The following is an 11350-nucleotide window of genomic DNA, read 5'->3' as shown; positions in this document are numbered from 1 at the left end:
ATGTGTAATATATATATATATATATATATATATATGTATATGTGTATATATATATGTATGTATATGTGTGTATATATATATGTATGTATATGTGTATATATAGATGTATATATATATGTATGTATGTATATATATGTACGTATATGTGTATATATATATAATTTTAAGTGCAACTGAGCATATTCTGTGTAGGACACAGAAATTAACAGGATTTTTAGCCAGAATATTTATTCTAGGATTAAGATAATGTGGGTTGTGTCAATGAGTTTGCATCATTTGGCTGCCAAGAGGCTCATTGCTCTGAAACTTGAGTTTCTGATTCAGCAGACTCATAATCTCACATATTCAAATTACCCAGCCCAATTAAAATAATCCCCCAACATTATCCCTGGAGTTGTAGAATCTTGGTAACCTTTTCCTCATCAACTTACATTGCATTATGTTTCTCAGTGATGCATGTATCAACATGATGTATCATATGTGTTAATTCCTTCATATTTTGCTTTAATTGTTTATAGCTTCTCTTAAATTCTACTGTTGTGTGCTTAGAAAAAAAGGTAGTATTTGATATGACAAGCCCAGATTTTGGACAGTAGTGGCCAGTTTAGATAGGCGTGCTATAGTTCAGGCTCTAGCAAGATGATTTATTATTTTTCTCACCCCCCAAAAATTGAACCTTGGTTTCAAGGAAGAATGTGCAAAGGTGACATCGGAAGACCATAATGTATTATGTTCATAGCTGCAGGTTAGTGAGACCCAGCTCCGGCTGGTTATCGAGGCTTGTACTATCTTATTAGCTCATATCTCATTGAATAGTAGGCTACTTTCTCATTAATTCTTGGTAAAAGTTCTTTAGACATTATATCATTAGTCTTGTTGACAGAGGCCCTGTGGTTTTGCACTTTGATTTTCACCTTTTTGTCTCCATAGACAGATGGTAATCAAAACCATCAATCAAGCATGTAATGCTTCTGTATTTCAGACATGACAGGACATGTTTAAAAAAAAAGTCACTGGAGATTGGGGAAATAAGGCTTTTGAATGAATATAGCAGATGATGAATCCATATTTAATATATGAACTTGTACCAGTACTGATATTCTTTGCTTGGTGCTACTGTAATAAGCAACTATATTAATATTATCCTACAGCATTCTCAACAACCTATTTCTAAGCTGTCATCTAGGCTTAGATATAGGCTTTTGGCTAAATAGTCCTCAGGTTTCATATTCTTACTGTCTTTATAAGCATCCCTTTGTACAATGGAGAGGAATTCCATAGTCCTAATCTGATTTTAATGCGTCATGTTAGGAACTACCTTAGTAAGAACTTTTAAAATTGTATACCTTCCTTCTTTTGCATCTACAAGATATTTCTGCTTGTCTTATTCATATCACCCTTGTAACAACCAGGATAACAATCATGATAACTTGGAAGTCCTGTTAACAGCTCTTGAGGCCCTCCTGGAGGGAAAATAAGGAACTGTTTTCTTTGACTTTTCCCCTCTCTTGTCACTACTTTATTCTCTGATCTCAACATTTACAAGAAAAAAACAGCTAAGAGAAAATGGAATGTCAGGCAGAAAGATATTCTTCAGAATCAGAATAAACATAATGATGGCTGGCAAGAAGAGAAAGTAAAGAAAAACAGTAGACAGCTTTCTTCCTTGGCTAGGAGGAGTAGCAGTTCCTCAGTTTACAAGTCACTCTTCACTGACTGCAGTCCTTCCTAGTGAATTTGTTTTCCTCTTCCAACTTGATTTGTTTTCCATTCCTCCTTCCTTCGAAACATTTCTCCTCCTCACAGCCTGTTGCCATCCTCCACTACCATTTCAAATCCTGTTCTCTGCTCAATATTTCGTTCTCTCCATTCCTTGAATCCCTGCACCCAAGTATGTATTTCTAAACTCTTCCCTGTGCTTTTCTATCCCAGCATTAATTTTGGTACCCTGCCTTGTCCATCCTCATCTAGGTATCTCCTTGTCAGGTATTTGCTTCCTTTCCCTACACATTCAGTTGCATTCTAGTATGCTTTCAGTTTATGTAAAATCTTCAGGGCAGGCACTTTTCATTTATAAAGTGCCAGTATATTTTGGGTGGCATAGTAATAAATTATCAGTTAGAATTGATATCTCACATTATGGTGCAGTAGTACTTATGAGTCAATTGGATTGGGGTTTTCTTGTGCTAGAAACTGTATAAATATGTAGAAAGTACAAGTCCCTGCCCATATGAACTTACACCCTAAGAGACAAGACATAAGAAGTAGATAACAGAAAAAAGTGGATCAGGGTGGCAATCAGAGACAGTAACAAAAAAGATATATACACATGTTTTCGCCCACCAAGGAAATAAAAACTTGTGTCCTGTCTAGGCACTTCTGGATTGCTGTTTCCTATATGGAAAAAAGAAAAGAAGGATTTTGAGGAGGGACTTAAACAGGATAAAATGGAGGCTTTATGGATTTTAGTTGGAAGCTTTTCCCTCTTGTAAAAGGCAGCATGGGAGAAAGTGTGAAAATGCCTGTTAACGAAGTGGCTGATCTAGTTGACCTTGATCTTGTAATAAGATAAAAGTTTGAATAGATAGGATAGAGCTAAATTATACAGACAAGTTTGTTGACTGTGAGAGAACTTTGATGTTGTGGAGGATTGGAGAGCCACTGAAGAGATTTAAAGAAGATACAATCAGAGTGGCATGATAGGAGGATTGGTTCAGATGAGTGGTATTCAAACTCTGCATAGCCCAGATGTACCTGGTAAAGTTGGTGTGACTGATCCATCACCAACAGGTAAAAGTGCCCTGAATTCAGTAATGGGAAAGGAAGGTATGAGCAGCAGCAGTGTCGCCCCCACTGCCATGCCAGCCAGCTCAGAGCTTTCATGAAGCTCCAGATCCCAGGAGCTGAGCACAGCTACCATTCACCTCCTCCTCCCCTTCTCCCACACCAAACTCAGTGACAGGGTAAAGAAGGGGACAAACAACAGTGGCAGCACTCAGTTCCTGGGCTTTAGAGCTGCATGAAAGCTCTCGGCTCATTGACCTGTCAGTGTGGACTTTGGCTAGAGCCACAGCTTTTGTGCAGCTCCTGAGCCCAGGAGCTGAGACCTGTTGCTCCTGCTTGTCCCCTCTTTTCTCTGTCTCTGAATTTGGTGGGGGAGGGAAAGAGGAGAGTAGTAGCAGTGACTCTCATCTCCTGGGCTTCAGAGCTGAACAAAAGCTGTGGCTCCATCCAGAGCCTGCTGTAACTTGGCAGGAAGCTCAGAGCTTTCAAGCAGGTCTTCAGCCCTGGACCTGAGCACCGCCACTGCTGCTCATCCCCTCTTTTCCCTACCGCTGAATTCAGTGACGGTGTGGGGAAGGAAGAGGGCAAGATGACAGAAGAGATGCTCAGCTCCTGGGCTCTGGATCCTGTAAGAACTGGGCAGCTGGAACAGGACAGGGCATGGAGACCTTCCCTTGGCAGCACCCCACACCAACACCCACAGAGCTCTGGCACAGCACAGGGCTGGCTACAGCACCTGAAAAAGGTTATTTCAGAGAGAGACCCACTGCTCTGGGGCAGAGCATGGTCCTACTGCTACTTGTTCCCGAAGCACATTGCTCTCTCTTCAGGAGACACTGGCCAGTGGAAATTGCAGGAAGTTGAGCGTGTGGTACACTGCTGCTAGCTGGGTAATTTTCATCTATCATCTGAAATAGTTCTTGAATTATTGTGGTTGGTTTTATTATTTTTTGCAATGATTCTAAAGTTTCCTTATTTTTATGAAGCCTAAAATAATACTATGGATACTGCACTTCTTACTATATATTAATAAGCCTAACATTACTAAAATGTATGTTTTTTTTCTAATATTACTTAAATTATGTCACATTAGGATATGCCCAAGTATAGAACTATAACGTGGCCCTTGGTCTATTTCTGATTTTAAGGTTCGGTCCAGTTGCAAGACAGATTGAGCACCACTGTTTTAAATGTTTGGGAATGAAGGGATGGAAGATATCTTGGACTTTTTTCAGTGGCGGAAATTCAGCATGTTTTCTTTGAGAGGGCCTGTATGCATACACTGCAATAGAGAGAGAGAGAGAGAGAGAGAGAGAGAGAGAGAGTGTGTGTGTGTGTGTGTGTGTGTGTGTGTGTGTGTAGGCGCCTCTCAGTCTAGTGGACAGTGTGTGTATGTGTGTGTGTGTGTGTGTATGTGTGTGTGTGTGTGTGTGTGTGTGTGTGGGCGCCTCTCAGTCTAGTGGACAGTTTTGATCAGCAGGGTCAGCTGGAGTAGGGCATGTGCCCTGAATGTCTTCATGCCTCCAACACAGGGTATAGTGGGAAGGGTCACTCCAACACCTTCATTCCTCCTTACCACCTGTGGGTCCTGAGGTGCCTCATGCTCTCTGTTTCTGTTACTGGTTAGTAGCTGCCTTTCTTGCATAAACAGTTAGTTATTAGTAAATAATCACAGCTTTGAAAGCATTTCCTTTGTTCTCCCCTGTAGGAAAGTGGTTTTATTTATTTAGCTCCTGGAGTGGAACTCCAGTACTGGATAGCCAGGCATAATTCCTCAGATGTTAAGAACGGCTTGACCTGTAGATAGAAATTGTTCCAAATGAAAGATACAATAAGTGCCTCTGCTGCAGTGAAGGGCCCATTATGGACAAATGCACTTCTCTAAGAGAACTCAATCCTCTCCTTTACCTCATTGGAAGCTCGATGTGCTTGGCTTCCAATCCTGGCCAGCCCACGACTGATCATGTAGACCAAAGCTGTCCAACTGACAGACCATTGGCTGCATATGGCCCACAAGGGGTTAATGTGTCACTTCCTGAACTCCCATCTGGCTGCCGCTCCCCTCCATCACTTCAGTTGCAGCAGCAGCCAGGATCCCCAGGATCCTCTACCTCCTCCAGTTTCTGCTTCATCCTCTCATCCCAGGGGGTAGGACAGCACTGCACAGCCCACAGTACTGAAGGAGCCTATGTAGCAGGGGAGCCCACAGCCAGAAAAGCTTAGAGCAGGGGCCAAGGCACTCTCATGGTGCTGGTGCAACAGGGGGTACAAGCGCAGCATGTGGCCCAGCAGGCCATGGGTAATGTGGTATGTGGTCACTGATGGTGTGGCTTGCATAGCATGCAGGCCCAACCACTTAGAAATAGACAACCTTGATTTAGACTAAATGTTCTCCAAAAGTGCTGTCAGCTACTTTTCCTTCAGCCATTCCTTCTATGAAGAACTTAAGCTCAGAGTAAGGAACCTTGGAAGACCTGGAGGGAAGAGAGGACCTAGTGTACAGCCTGTTATCAAAAGCTCCTAAGGTTCCAGCTGTTTGGAACTTAAGAGTAGGTGAAGACCCAGAAAGCATTCCTGAGCAACCAGAGGGATTCTGATAATCTTACTCTGACTGACAAGGTTTCTGTTACATCAGCTGGAACTGGTCCAGCTCTGAAGCTGCTGACAGATGTTCAGTTAAAGATACAATGAGATCTGATCCACAGTCCCAACAGCTGTGCCTCCTGCTGTGCCACACGTGCATAAATCCAAATGTGTATGGCAGAAGGAATGGTTGTGGGATTGGGAATCAGATCTAAATCACACCATGTTGCTGGTGCAGAGCAACAGCAAGTAGCAAGCTAGGTGCCCAGTGGTCCCGTGGCTGGGTGTGCTGGTCAGCTGATCAGTGCTCCCAGTTGTAGGACTGCACTGGAACCCTTTAGGATTCTGATGCATTTGTGTGAGTGGGAGTGCCAGTCTCCTGTGGCTGGAAGCACCAGCCTAGGGCTCCATGCACTCCCACCCATGACTGGAAGCACCAATCAGCTGACAGTGCTTCCAGCCTCTGGAGCATACTGGAGCCTTGAGGGGCTCTGGTGCACGCTGGAGGCTGGGAGCACCAATCTACTAATCAGTGCTGGCCACATATTTAATTTAAGGTACAATGGAGACCAACCACAAAGCTATTACACTAAATATGTATAACTTTGTGGCTTATTCCCTGTTTTATCATGCCATTAACTGAATGAACATGTGGCGGGGGAACTACTTAAGGTGTGATTAACTGGTTAATCTAGGGGTGCACACTGCTAGGGGTGTGCAAAACGGGCTGTATTCAATTCGGATTTGGATTTGGCCGGAATTGGGGATAGTGATTTGATTCGTTGATTTGGATCACTGTCCCCAGTTCGATTCAGCCGAATCTGAATCTGAAGATTCGATGCTGATTCGGAGAATCAGGGATTCGGCCATAGACACAGCTTTAAATGCTTTTTCTACATACCTTGACATACCAGGCATGGCTCATGAATGCTGCAATGCTGGCATGGATAAAGTGTCCCACAGGAGCATGGGGGAGCCGCCCGCATGCTCAGCGACGAACCCAGAAGTGGACCGGAAGTGCTTCTGGTCTGCTTCCAGGTCTGCTGCCGAGCATACTGGGCACCACCCGACCACCCCACCATCGTAGTGGTCATGAGCCTCCTGTTACCTTGAGAAAGGTACATGGAGGTCATGAGCCTCCTCGTACCATGAGCTTCCTGGTACCTTGAGAAAAAACATTTAAAGCTGTGTCTATGTCGGAATCTCCAAATCTTTCCGAATCTATCCTAATTGATTTGGAGGGTTCCGGTTAGATTTGGAGAGATTAAAGGGTCTCCTGATTCCATTCGGATTTGGAGAGTCAGCCACCGAATCGGGCCAAATCTCTGCCGAATCAAATCAAGGACTGAAGCTTCACACAGCCCTAATGTCTGCCACTTCCTGGTTCTGTCTGCATCAGTTCACTTGCTGTCAGTAGTAATCACATCAGTACCAGTGAGGCCAGTACTTTATGCTTCATCCACTCCAGGAACAATGACTCCAGCACGAATAACATCACCATAGTCATACTCAGTACTGATGACTAGTATTAATGCTCTAAGTGCCATTAATTCTTCAGAGACATGCTCTGCTGCCAGTGCTGGATTGTCCTTTTCTGGCCCTATAGACAGAATGGTGAGTACGTTTAAAGTTCTTTAAAAAAAAATTTTTTAAGTTCCGTCTGGAGGCAGCGAGATCTCAGGTCCTTTTATTAAAGTCCTTATGGCAGCCTTTTGGTCCCTGTCTTGTTTCCTGCTTTCTGGGAAGTTCCAGACTCCCATCTTTCCCTTCAACCTTACTTTGACACTGAGCTTTGAATCAGAGGAACTCTTCATTTGACTGTTTCAGCTTTTTTTTGGTACTCTTTTCTTTCCTCAATCAGTATGTAGTGTAATGTTAAATAACAACACACACTTATCTGTATCATTCACCACATGGGCCCTTTATAAACCTGGATTTATTATCTATCTATCTATCTATCTATCTATCTATCTATCTATCTATCTATCTATCTATCTTCATATAAAACTATCTTAAACAAATTTCTTGCTGCTCCATCCTGGTCTTTTAGCTTTATCTTGCACCACAAACTTTTCTAATTTAATCCTATAGAAATTTCCCTAGCCACCAGAAAAAGAAGGGCTAGGAGGGAAAAAAACCAAGATCCAAACCCTACAAACTGAAAAAATAGAGCTCCTGCCATTCTGTCTTTGGGAATTCCATGTTCAGGAAAATTTAAAAACCTCATGTCACCTGGGAAAAATCAACTTTTTAAGATGGGATTTTCAAAAAAAATCTGTTGAAAATTAATGCTGCTTATCAAAATCTGATAAGCTTTTATAGGTTTTTGTTACTTTCTGGAAATATGCATTTGGTCTCTCTTACACCCATACATGTATACATAAACCCTGTTTTGTCATTTCTTTTACTCATACACAGACCACATAGGCCTTATAGAAATGTTTTCCTTCTGCTGTTTCCTCCTCTTAAGTTATTAGTGTATAGTGCTATAGAGACAATATCAATACTGTTTTTTCTCAGGCAGCACACTCCCCAGTCACAGCAGAGGATAACTCTCTTGTCAGTACACTTACTGTCTAGAAACTAACCTATTTTTCCTTGTGAGAACTAATAACTGGTGGTGTTAGCAAGCTGAGGTTTCTCACTGTGGATATATAACTGCGTTGAATTATCATGCTGCACTTGTCCCCTGTATTAAGTTTAAAAACTGTATTTTTTCCTGTCTATGCCCTGAATGTTATTTTGTTATAACTTGCTTTCAGCTTGGTATAATATAATGATTGTCCAAATGAGCAAATAAACCAGCTTATTTCTAATCTAACCTAACTGATTCCTGTTAAAGGAAACTAACCTATGTCTTAAGTGGTAACCCAGCCACATGGTGATTCAGTTAATGGCATGATAAAAAAGGGAATATGCCACAATGTACATATTTTGTAGTAACTTGTGATTGGTTTCCATCATGCCTTAAATTAAATGTATGATTGTGTGAGCTGATTGGTGCTTCCAGCCTCAAGAGTGCACCAGAGCCCTTCAAGACTTCAGTATGCTCCGGAGGCTGGGAGCACCAGTCAGCTGACTGGCACTTCCAGCCATGGGAATGCATGGAGCCCTAGGCTGGTGCTTCCAGCCACAAGAGACTGGTACTCCCATTCACACAGGTGCATCAGATTCTTAAAGGGCTCCAGTTTGGTTCCACAGCTGGGAGCACTGATCAGTTGACCAGCACACAACCACAGGACTACTGGGCACCTGGCTTGCTACTTGCTCTTGCCCTACACTAGCAATATGGTGTCATTTGGATCTGATTCCCAGTCCCACAACCGTTCCTCCTGCTATGCACGTGTGGATTTATGCACATGCGGCATAGCGGGAGACGCAATTGTTGGGATCATGGATCAGATCCCATTGTATCTTTAACTGACGATCTGTCAGCAGTCTCAGAGCTGCACTGGTACCAGCTGATGTACTTGTCAGTCAGAGTAAGATTGTCAGAATCCCTCTGGTTGCTCAAGGAACACTTTCTGGATCTTGACTCACTCTTAAGCTCCGAACAGCTGGAACCTCAGGAGTTTTTGATAACAGGAAGATCCAGAAAAAAGATACAAGCTACATATGCAGTAACTTGGTGGTTGTTTCATTGCATGTTCACAAAGGCAAAGTTACAAGGAATAATTACTCCTGTGATGAAAATACCTATGGACAGCATTTTCCTTTCCCTGTGCACTTCAACTGATTGCTGCCCCCACTGGAATCCTACTTGACTTTTATTTTCTCACAGGAGGAAATAATCTCTGTTCCATGCAGTTCAGTGTTGAGTAGAGCCATTTTAGTCTTTTTGTCACACAGAAAGGGGTTTTTGCTCTGAAAGAGCTACAGAAGCAGCCACTTGCCCTTAGGGAGTGAGATGAAGGGTCACCTCAGGTTGCTGTCCAGTAAGCTCTGCTGACCAAAACTTCAGGCAGAGTAGCCAGAGCCAGCTGCCTTCTGCCAAAAGGGGAGGTTCTTTGTCTTTTGAGGCCCTTGAGGTTAAAAGAGAACCTCAACATACTTTAGCCACACACATACTTTTACGGCAGAAGAATAAATGCATTTCCTCGTTTGAAGTTCTACTAGGATTCCCTGTGTTGTTACCGCTTTATCAGAAATTCATGTCATGTCACTTTCCCGAACCACAGACATTAAAAAGAAGCCTTTTAAATAAAGGGAAAAGCATTGTTCTGGCAAAATGAAATCTGTGGATGTCATCTCTTTTATGTATTTAACTTTAGCATATTTAAGCAGGGATTCAAGGAGAGGATGAATGCAGAAGGGAAAAGGAGTTTCTAGCTTCATACTCTGTACTGTATGCCTGACCAGAATCTCTCTGTCCCTATTTGCCTTTTATTTGTACAGGCAGTCCTCAGACTTACGACACAACTGGTTCCTGAAAACCATGTCTTAAGTCGAAACGTTGTAACTCGGAACCGATTTTCCCAGAGGAAACAGTGTTATAAATGGGGGATTGATTCCTGAACCAAGACCCGATACCCTATTTTCACCAAAAATAACCCAGAATTTTGGGTTATTCAATCAATTATAGATGAGTAATATAGCTACATTAATGTATTTATATTGTAAATAGCAATCATATTGATTTGGAAGTACTTCTTTGAGGAGACTTTGCTGGACTTTTTGTAGGGTTCTTGGCTGGAGTCTTCTCAGGAGTCTTGGCTGCAGGTTTTTCAGGAGTCTTGTCTGCTTTCTCAAAGAAAGTGTCCAAGGAAGTTTGGACAGATGTTCTCCAGGGAGATGGGTGATGCAGGGAACTTGTTTGCTGGCATGGCTTGGCGTCACATCAAGTGTTGTAAAGTCGAAACTAATGTCAGAAAGTTAAAACAGGGTGTCAATTTATAAACGTTGTAACTCGAAACATTGTAAGTCAAGGACTGCCTGTATTAGCTCTCCAGGGCCCTTTTACTGCAAACCAGAACACTCAAGGAAGAGATGGGTTGTTCACCATTACTGGAAAGGGAGATATCCCAATTTAATTTTCCACGATGAGTTTTACAATTTATAGTTTGAAATTACAGTGTGGGTTACTCAGGGTTGAAAGAGCCCTCAAAGACAGCATTTTAAAACAATACTGCCAGGAATGACTGAAATGAAAAATGCTGTCAGTTCTGGAGTGCAGCAAGAGAATATGAAGCAATCCTTATAAAGGGGTGAAATCCTCCCTTGTTATCTCATCTTTGGGGGGTTATACCTTAGTTCACACATTTTTTACTCACTCAAGCTCCTGATTTCTATTTCTTTACAAAAAAATTCAACACTCCCATTCCTTAAAAGAATAAAATATTGTCTAAAATAAAATATGAAACTGGTTTGCTGGTTTTTAAGGTGGACTGGGTCAGAAACCAAAGTAAAAGTTTGTCACTGTAAAAGGACATTTTCAAAACAAAAATCATGAAGTATATTTAATGAGAGTACACATCATTGTTTTTCATCAGCATTGTGTGATTAAAAAGCGTAAGAATTATTATTAGAAGTGAAATAATTTTCAGACTTGTCTTCCAACAAAATTTAGAACTTTTGCAATCCTTTGAGTTTTTATCAGGCAAAAGATTTTATCCTGTGTGGCACTCTGAACAAAGTTCTGAAGAAGTGTGTGACCCCTAACCCTGACTGGTTTCTGGTGTTTAAACCTGTTGACAGAGCTTAGAACCTCTTGTTTCTAATTAGTTTATAGGATTTTTGTTTCCTAGTTTTAACTTGTTCGGCTTCTGTTCTTCTAGTAGTTAATTTCTAGGGTTTTATTTTTAATTTAGAAAAACAATCTTTTTTAAGGCTTTGCTATCACTATGCAATTATGACTAAGGAAATAAGTCATCTGGCTTTAAAAGCTATTTTTCATATGCACAGAACATGTCTCTAGTATACTAAAACATCGTGGGCACAGGAAATAACCTGCACAGGAAATTTTCATGATGCCAGAATATGACTC

The 11350-nt window shown here is 41.7% G+C and overlaps 1 protein-coding gene across 11 annotated transcripts in view; it reads left to right on the top strand.

Annotated features, from left to right (window-relative positions):
• Positions 1-11350, top strand: part of GPHN (gephyrin) — a 693379-nt gene that overhangs the window by 459615 nt on the left and 222414 nt on the right. The window lies entirely within an intron of this gene.

The sequence above is a fragment of the Gavialis gangeticus genome, unplaced genomic scaffold (genome assembly GCF_001723915.1).
Source record: "Gavialis gangeticus isolate Ggan-Ray unplaced genomic scaffold, GavGan_comp1, whole genome shotgun sequence".
NCBI classification, from domain to species: domain Eukaryota; kingdom Metazoa; phylum Chordata; order Crocodylia; family Gavialidae; genus Gavialis; species Gavialis gangeticus.
This window is presented reverse-complemented; position numbering and strand designations above follow the sequence as displayed.